The 9,935-nt window shown below is 42.3% G+C and overlaps 1 protein-coding gene across 4 annotated transcripts in view; it reads right to left on the bottom strand.

Annotated features, from left to right (window-relative positions):
• UBL7 (ubiquitin like 7) overlaps positions 1-9,935 on the bottom strand; it is a 934,199-nt gene that overhangs the window by 364,714 nt on the left and 559,550 nt on the right. The gene's annotated exons all lie outside the window — the stretch shown is intronic.

Raw genomic sequence — 9,935 nt, 5'->3', positions numbered from 1 at the left:
TGCTGCAATAGCACTTTAAATATGGAATTGGATTGGGTGGGGCACAATTAAGTGTAGTGCTTTGACTTTACAGATGATATAAAAGCAAGCTTTGGAACAGTTATATTTAAACGTCTGATGAAGCGGGAGGACCCGTGAAAGCGCTTACGTTGTTTTTTTGTGTTGTTACTGTTATTGATATTAAAGCAGATTACTGACAAGTCGCTTTTTGGATTTATTGCAAGCTGATTTTTGCCAGGAGAAAGAAGTTCGTTTTTATGCTGCACTTTGCTGTTGGGTTTATCGTTTATCTTTTGATCTGGGTCGTTTGTGTGCTGAGATATATAAATATCTATATATGCATATATATATATATATATGCATATATATATATATGAATATATATATATGCATATATATATATATATATATATATGCTTATATATATGCATATATATATGCATATATATATGCATATATATATATATATATATATATATATATATATATATATATATATATATATATACATATACATACATACACCATCTGGAAAACGCACCTTTGTAAATACACATTTCTACTGTGCAACTCCACACCTCCCTGCTAATTATATATTCCAACTCCAAGATGGCACTACAGTGAGGAAAGGGTAATTTTCCCGATCCCTGCTATAGTGCGATCCAGTTCAAAACACCGAAGCTACGAACTGCGGATGCAACCTACGTGTTAACGTTTCAGAGTCAACAGGACCTGCGTTCGCAGTTTTGCCTTTTTGCACCTTACCTTTGATCTTCTGATGGTTGGTAAGGTGATTTGATTATTTTGATAATAAACCATGTATGTACATACATACATATATATATATATATATATATATATATATACACACACACACACACACACACACACACACACACACACACAAAGTATATGTGTGCATGCGCGTGTGTGTGTGTGTGTGTGTGTGTAACATCTCTCTTTTTTCAGAGACAAAAGATTCAGAGCCTTTTTTTTAGGCCCAATATAATGCACTGAATTATTACAAATATGGCCATGTCTCTACACAGAGAGTGACACAAGGAAGTCTATTAAAGTGGGAGATAAAACAATTCAGCTAGGAAAATAAGATGCAGGAAATTCGCAGATAAATTACTCAGGTGGAGATGGGTGAAACCTACAGTTAAAACTCTCAGTTACAGTTAAAACCTTTCAATTACTATTAAATGTCAAGTTGCTACTTCTGTGCAGTAAAGGTACTTACTGCACAGCAGACTTTTTTGAAAGATATGGAAAAGGGGTCCACACCATCAGTTTTTTAGCCATTCAGTCCTCATATAGGGGCCAATGAAAACTACTTGAGTACATAACTGAGGAGAGACAGAAAATGCCTAAGGTGTGAGGCCTGAAATGGAAAAATGTTCCACTTTGAGGACTTTTAAAATGGAAGAGAGCTGTCCAGAGAAAGAAGGTTCAGAAGTGGGTGAGTAAGGAAGTCTCCCCTATAAAGAAACTACTAAAGATAAAACCACGACTAGCTTGGAAGTATAAAGAAGACTGAGGTAAATTTAAGTCACATACGAGTTTCTGTGTGCACTGGAGCCAAGAAAATTTATGGGGCCTGATCTGATTTTTTTCAAGATTGTCAACCACATAATGTGCATTTTAAACTTGTTCTTGGCAGTAAAAGTCCAAAAGGACTGTGAGTTTTAGTGAAGAAAGCAAATTTTTATTTTGTTTGAAAACTACAATAAAAATAATGCGCTTTGACTGAAAACGCATTTTGTTGATTCTCTATTGAAATGTCAGCACTTGTAATGCTGAGCGCTGACGAAAAGAAAAGACAAGACCGAAAATGCAGGAGAGGAGCAAATAGTGAACACTGCTCTTCTTCTTTGGATGTCATTTTTGCAGAGGGGGCAAGCCTCCCTGCATCCCCTGATGCAAGGGGGTGCAAGCCCCTCACAGACTCCGAACCTATACCAAATCAGAACTTGCCATACCTCACAGAAAAGGGAATATTTTGATAAATGGCCATCTTGGACATTGTATATGCAAGTCTTGTTTTTTTGGCTATTCAGTTTCAAATGTCAAATGGTTACCCTGTTTTTTGCCTGAAGTGTTACTCAAGTGACGCAGAATGTAGGTAAAATGTACGTTAAAGCTTATGACTCCAACATAGCACTTATGGTGGAGAACATTGGCATGTTTTGAACTCTATTACAGTTAACCACCTGGAACATAAATATTTAGAAAATTCTTCTACATTAAGGAATTGTACTGGAAATATATGAACAGTGCTTTTTTTGAGCGTGCTGAACTAGGAGAGATAAGGGTGTGACATCTTCAGAAAAGGCAAAAAGTAACACATTTTATGCTGGGTGTTGTAAGCTTGCATTGTGGTAATCAATTGTTCTTTTTGATACAAAAAGCATGCTGTGTTATGCACCTCAGCAAACCCACAAACATATACTTAAAATGCCCCTAACTACAAATTACACACAATTGCTTTACAATTTTACAAGGCATTTATATCATGAAATATTTTACACAAATATTAATAAGTACCAAAAATTGTTTTACTTGCAGTTTTCCCTTTGGTGTCCTTCTAAAGATTCAGGACATAAAAATTAAGTTATGTACCTACCATAACGTTCCATGCGAGTTGTTCATCGTGCCTTCATTCTTTACTGATGGGTTTGGAGCCGATCCCTCGGCTCAGAGTCGGCACTTACTGCAAAGCTGGAGGATTTCAAGTAGCTCGAGGCCAGGTCCCTATCCCATGATGCACCCTGACCTCAGATCTTGTTTGCTGCATAAAATAATACCATATGTCATTCTATAACTCCAAAAGAGAGAAAGTATAGAACGGTTGAGTGATCACGAAGGATCTAGCACCTCGGCCTTCTGAAAGCCCAGGAGGGGGTAGGAGGGAGGGATCATAAGAATGAAGGTGAGATGAACTCACATGGACCGTTATGGTAAGTACATAACTTCTTTATGTGAAGTTGTTCTATCTCGCCATTCATGCTTTACTGATGGGTAGCGTCCCAAGCATCATCAACTTCGGGTGGCTCACGGGAGTATTTTTCTCAGGACAGTGGATCCAAAGGAGGCCCTGTCCCTAGAGGCACTATCAACTTTGTAATGAGTGATAAAGGTATGAGGTTTTGACCAAGTGGCTGCTGCGCAAATGTTATCAATAGGAAATCTGGCAGAAAAAGCAGATGATGTAGAAACTGCTCTGGTTGAGTGAGCTTTAATTTTATACTGCAAGGGCATATTGGCAGCTGAATAGGCAAAGGTGATACAATCAGATAACCATTTTGACAGAGTTGTTTTAGTCACTGGCATTCCCTTCCTGGAATCTGAGAATGAAACAATAAGCTGGTCTGATTTCCTGAAATCTTTTGTTCTATCCAAATAAAATCTGAGCTGTCTGTGAACATCAAGTTTGTGCAGCATGTACTCTAAATTGTTGGAATGGTTGGGGAAGAAAACTGGCAAATCAATAACTTGGTTGAGATTAGTTTCAGTGCAAACTCTGGGTAAGAAAGAGGGGTTTGTTCGGAGTAAGACTCTCTCAGCATGGAAAATCAAATAAGGAGGCTTGATGGACAAGGCCTGAAGCTCTGATACTCTGCGGGCAGAAGTAACAGCCACTAAAAAGATGGTTTTCCATGACAAAAATGTGAGGTCACATGAGGAAGCCGGTTCAAATAGCGGAAGAATTATGTGAGAAAGCATAAAACTTAGATTCCATGGACAATAGGGAGATTTCACAGGTTGTCTGATATGAAAGGTCCCTTTGAGAAAAGCTTTGGATAATTTGTGTGACATAATATTCAATCCTTCAAATCCCAGATGAAAGTTAGAAATGGCAGCGATTTGAACATGGACTGTTGCTGCTGCAGCTCCTTTATTAAATATCATGGTTAAGAATTCTAGAATAGAGGCCATAGGGGCTTGGTAAGGATCAATATTGTTTTTAGAAGCCCATATAGAACATTTTTTCCATTTGCTGAGGTATAGCTTCCTCGTAGAGGATTTGTGAGAGGATAGGAGAATTTGCTTCATCTCATTGGAAAGGTTATGGAACCTGGCTATGACAGGAATTGGAGAAGCCAAGCTGTCAGCTTCTGGGACAGCAGAAAGGGATGAAGTTCCCCCGATGAGTGCGTCAGAAGGTCTGGAACTGGGTCCAGAATCCAGGGGTCCTCCAAAAGATGAAGTTGAAGGAAGGGGAACCAAATCTGACGGGCCAATAGGAAGCTATTACAATGATGGTCCTTCCCAGGGCTTTGGCTTTCTGTAATACCTTAAGTATCAACAGGATTGGTGGGAATGCACAGAGGAGACCCGGGGGCCAATCGTGAATGAGTGCGTCCCTTGGGGCTTCTCCCGGAGGGGAAATCAGGGCGAAGTAGCTTCTACATTTGGTGTTCATGTGACTGTCAAAAAGATCGCAGCAAGGCTGGCCCCACCTGCGGAATATCCTGTCCGCTATTTCCATCTTGAGGGACCACTCGTGGGGCAACAAAACTGCTCTGCTCAACTTGTCTGCTGTCTTGTTGGATTTCCCCGGGATGTACGTTGCTAACAAAGCACTGGGTGGAAATAGCCCACTGCCATACTCTGAGGGCCTTGCGACAAAGGGGGTATGATCTGGTTCCTCCTGGTCTGTTCAAATACCAGACCACTGACATGTTGTCCATCTGAATCGCAATCATACCTAGAGTGAGAGAGTCCTGGAAGTACTGCAACATCAAAAGTACTGCTCTCATCTCTAGGACATTGACATGCAGATGTGTCTCTTGATCAGTCGATGTGCCTTTGGCTGTCTTTCCCTAAAAATGCCCCTCCCACCCTATCAGGGAAGCGTCCATGGTCACAGTGGCCGCTGGAAGGGGTAGCAGAAATGGCCGTCCTATTGTAACATGAAGTGAGGTCAACCACCACTGAAGATCCTTTTTGCAGGAATTTGTGACCATTATCATGTGAGACATAGGGAGCTCTTGGTAAGACCACAGAGTGAACAACAGCCACTGTAGTATCCGCATGTGCATACTGCCATCACACCTAACAATTTCAGAACTTCTGATGCTGGTGCTTTGTTTTTGGATATTAGAATGTGGACATGCTGGCGGAGAAGTAAGACTCTTTCTGCTGGAAATCTTAGCGTGGTGGTGTCCAGTTCTGCTCCGATAAAGACTATATGCTGCGATGGAGACCGGGCAGATTTTCCTGAGTTTACTGTAATGCCCACCTGAGTGCAGAGTGACAGAGTGGACTCCATGGCCTGAATGAGCTGATGCCTGGTGGTGGCAGTAAGGAGCCAATTGTCTGGGTACGGAAACACCTGGAATTCTAAACGTCTCAGGTGAGCCGTGACCACTGCCATGCATTTGGTGAACACTCTGGGGGCTGTAGTGAGACCAAAGGGCAGGGCTCGAAACTAGTAATGATTGGCTCCCAGCCGAAGCGCAGATGATCCCTGGATGGCCTGGCCATTTTTATGTGGTAGTACGCATCCTGGAGATCTATTGCGCACATCCAATTGTCTTTCCCCTAAGAAGGGAAGTACTGACTGAAGAGTGACCATCCGAAACTTCTCTTTCTTTACAGATTTGTTTAGTCAGCTGAGGTCCAATATAGGTCTCCAGTCCCCTGTCTTTTTTGGCACTAAAAAGAATCTTGAGTAAGTTCCAGATCCTGTGTAGTCTGCTGGGACTGGTTGGATGACTCTTTTTCTTAGCAACGTCTGGACTTCTACTGTTGCTTGTTCCCTGTAACTGGGTGGAACGTCTGGGACTTTCCTTGTCAGTGGAGGGGGTATGGTGAATAGGATGAAGTATCCTCTGGAAATGAAACTTTATACCCAGTTGTCATTTGTTACTTGTTATTTTGAGCCAGGTGTCTAGGTACAAAGATAAGCAACCCCTGACTGCCTCCAGAGCAGGACAGTCGGGCCTCCTTTCAGGAGTGCTGGTAGGGCTTCCCAAAGAAGTGATCTCTGTCACCCTGGTGTTACGGATCCCCTCTGCTGCGAGGGCGGTGTCTTCATTATTGCCCCCTCCTCTGCTCCTGGAGTGGGGTTCACCACATGTGTCCTGAAAGGATCCTTGGGCTTTTCGGAACCACATTTTCCCTCCCCTTTGAATCCCGGGGTAGGGTCTGGTAGGGGTGGAAAAACGGACCCCGATAGCAGACACAGTCTTTCCATCCTGCTCATAACTGGTTAAAATTTCCTTGACTTTGGGCCCGAAAAGGGACGCACCATCAAAGGGGGTATTCATGAAGGATGACCTGAAGGGGTCCGCGAAGGAACACAAGCGCAACTCTTGTACCCGCTGTCCTACTCGTTCCATCAGCTGCATATGAAATGAGACGCATGGAAGAGTTCACTATGGAATTGAGGGTAGCAAGCTGGGCGGCAACTTTGTCTGTAACTCTTGCAGCTACTGTACCCTGAAGAGTATCTCTCAGCTCTTTAAGGAGATCTCTTTGTATTCTTGTAAAATGGGTTAAATAGTTAAGCGAACTAAGTGCAAAAGTCGCTGAACTAAACATGCACTTCCCATATCTATCCATGATCCTTGAGTCTCTGTTAGGATAGACTAGGAAGTTTCAGACATTCCCTTTTTTGTTGGCTGTTGCCACCACCATGGCATCAAGTGGCACACCTTTGGTCAAGAAGGTTTTATCTAGGGGACAGATATGAACTTATTAGGTCTCCTACGGACAGGCTCCATAGTATCCAGAAACTCCCACGCCCTTCGTGAGACCAGTTGCATAAGCTCATCGAAGGGCAGAGACACCCAAGAGGTGGAGGGCTGAGACCCGAAAGCCTTCAGGAGTACCGACTAATCCTCAGTAGGGTTTGTGGACTGCAAGTCACCCCTCTGCCTAAGGATTTCCAGTATCTCAGCAAATGAGATATCCTCAGAGGGGGACTGTGGGGACCCTTCTGATTCATCCAAGTCAGTGTCAGATGTTAATGACTCCTGAAGGGAGTCCAAATGTTTCCTCTTACACACACTCTTCCTGGGAACCTCCTCAGTGGGAGCTTCTGGGGAGGTCTCGGAAGAGCCTGGGTTCCTGAGGCTCTGGGTCTCTGTGCTTAGCAAGGATCTGTGAGGCAGAAGCAGACACAGGTGCTTTAGGGGAATGAAGAAGCTGGACCAGAAGTTGAGGATGTCTTGGGAGACATAACTCTCCTCATGGCTTCAAAGGCCCCTCCTGCTCCGATGCGAAGGGACCGACGGATCTGAGGAAACCGTTGATACCCCACTCATTGGGAGAGAGTGGGCTCCGAGCCCGAGGTAGGAGCCAAGCTCATCTGAGCCGAAGCCCTGAGAGGCAAAGTCAGAACCCACAAGTCGGTTCGACTATCCTCTCTGGACTCGACCAGAGAGTGTCAGCTCCTAGAATCTTCGATCAGCACCGAAGACGTCAGAGTGAACGAAGCCAAAGACACTGGAGCAGGCATCGGCTCCGAAGGATCCACAATCAGCAAGTCCAACTCCTCCGGCTCCGAAGGACCAGTGTGGCTCGGAGGAGGAAGAGATATATCTGGTATACAGTTCTTCGGCTCTGAAGCCACCTGGGTCGGAGCCGATAACAATTTGGCAAAGGCCGGTGCCTGTAGAAGCTTCTGCACCACTCAATCCACATCCAAATCAGATAGGCTAACAGAAGACCGAGATGAAAGGACTGATGGTACCGACTGGAGTAGTGGTGATTTAGGCATTTCAGATACCTGTTCCAAAACTGGGGACCGGCTCCGAAAAGAAAAGACAGTTGGCTCCGTGACCTGTGAAACCAATGTCACGGAAGGCACCCAAGCAGTAGACACAATTCACATGGCATTCAGTAACAGACATATTTTACTCGCATTTAGGGCATTTTTTAAACCCTGACTTAGGGTGCTTGTTCTTGTCATCAGCGATGACAGAAATGGACACACCCACCAACAGCAAATCTACATTAGCCTTCTAACAAAAAACAGGCTAACTATAATCACAGAAACACACACACATAAGCCTTTTAAACCAAGGCTAACTATAGCTACTGATAAGCCTTCTAATAAAAAACAGGCTAACTGCAACCACAGACACACACACACACACACACACACACACACACACACACACACACACACACACACACACACACACGCGCGCCTTTTAAACTAAGGCTAACTATAACTACTAACAAGTCTTCTAAACAAAACAAAAGCTTAATATATGCACACACCTAAGTCTAATAATTATGAAATACTCTCACAGGAAAAAAGTGACAAAAGGTCACTGAAAAATCATTAAGAAAACACTCAATATAATGCTAATAAGATATGTGGCCAAAAGGGTCACAGAATAACAATTTTTTTTTTGTCAGAAATTTAAATAGAGCTTTAAATAGGCCTATGAAGAAACGAGGCCAAATATATAATAAAGAAAGCACATAGGGAAGGGAACACTACCGATAACGCTTTAAGAGCTTATCTAATCTAAATATCTAAGAATTACAACAATAAACTAGCAATAATTTTAGTACATATAATGATTTTAAAGTTTTTACTGGCCCGAGCTCGCAAGGGCATCTGATTAGCTGCAGCAGCAAACTAGATCTGGGGTAACTCAGGGTGCATCATGGGATAGGGACTTGGCCTCAAGCTACTTGAAATCCTCGAGCTTTGCAGTAGTGCCGACTCAGAGCTGAGGGATCGGCTCCAAACCCATCAGTAAAGAATGAACAGCGAGATAGAACTTCACATTCAGGATATTTGCTTTACAGTAGATTGACAAGTTTAACAAAGTCAACAAAATTCCAGTCTTTCTTAGCCACTTTTTCTTGCAAAGCCACATTTCACAAATATGATTGATGCTTTATAGTGTTCCATTTATTAATTTTAGTGTTGCTGTTCTTCATGATCAACTCCATTTCCTAGACACTGGTTCAAGTCAAAGGTACGCCTGAGTCAGGAAACTCTTGTGTTTTTTTTCTCACTTTCAAGCATTTTCCTTTAGAACTTTGGAAAAGGCTTCTCAGGCGAAGTCTCTCTGTGGCCTTTGTTGTCAGAAGAATGTGAAGCAGTTTCCCTTCAGCTTACTGGCTCATTCTTTGTTAGATAAACTATTTTTTTTATTTCCTCCTTAGCCTGTTCTGCATCAAAATATCTTTGATCCTCCAGGAAAAAGGATTCTGAAGACGGATACAGCAGATTAAATCTCACCTGCCTTTCGACATTTCCTTATTTTTGCCTGGTGTACAGTGAATAATAATTTTCCAGAAACACACTGTTTTCTCTAATTTTTTACTTGTTTTTTTTTTTTCCTGCCACAATTTTGTCAGGATCAACTATTTCTGCTGGTATGACTGCATCTTTACTAATACAGGTCTTGGCTGCTTTCTAATGGCCAGATCAAGAGCATACACATAATGTGTCCTCTCAATTAATAAATCATGATGTGGAATGCCAGCCCAGTTGCTTATTTGTATTTTTAAAAAGGTAATACAGTCTTGCTCATTCTATTTTCTCTGGTATAGCACTCTGTGTACACTCAGTTTTTAAACTCTATTTTTCAAACAGTTCTTGAGAACCCTCATTGCTCAGGCAGCCTTTTCATTTTTGCATGTGAATAGCTAGACAAAGCTTCTATTTGCTTGGCCTTTTGCTATTTGAATCAATATATTCCTTCAGTATTTAATTTATTTTAAACACCTCTGTGCGGATTTGATTTAGTTTTTCCTCTAAAGTACTGGAAGCTGTGTTAGCTGAAGAGCAGCAGGATGCTTCCCAGTCACTGTTTTCCCTTCTTTTTTCATTAATTTCATGTCAGGCTCTCCAGACTTCTTCTTTGCTGTCATTCAGGCAGTGTAATAAATAGCCAGTGACTGAATTTTACCCAGTTAGATATAATGGCCCCTTTTTAATGGTTTCTGTTTTCACACTG

The sequence above is a fragment of the Protopterus annectens genome, chromosome 7.part0 (assembly GCF_019279795.1).
Source record: "Protopterus annectens isolate FY-2018-M chromosome 7.part0, PAN1.0, whole genome shotgun sequence".
Classification (NCBI taxonomy): domain Eukaryota; kingdom Metazoa; phylum Chordata; order Ceratodontiformes; family Protopteridae; genus Protopterus; species Protopterus annectens.
Note: the sequence above shows the minus strand (reverse complement) of the source record. Positions and strands in the feature narration are given on the sequence as shown.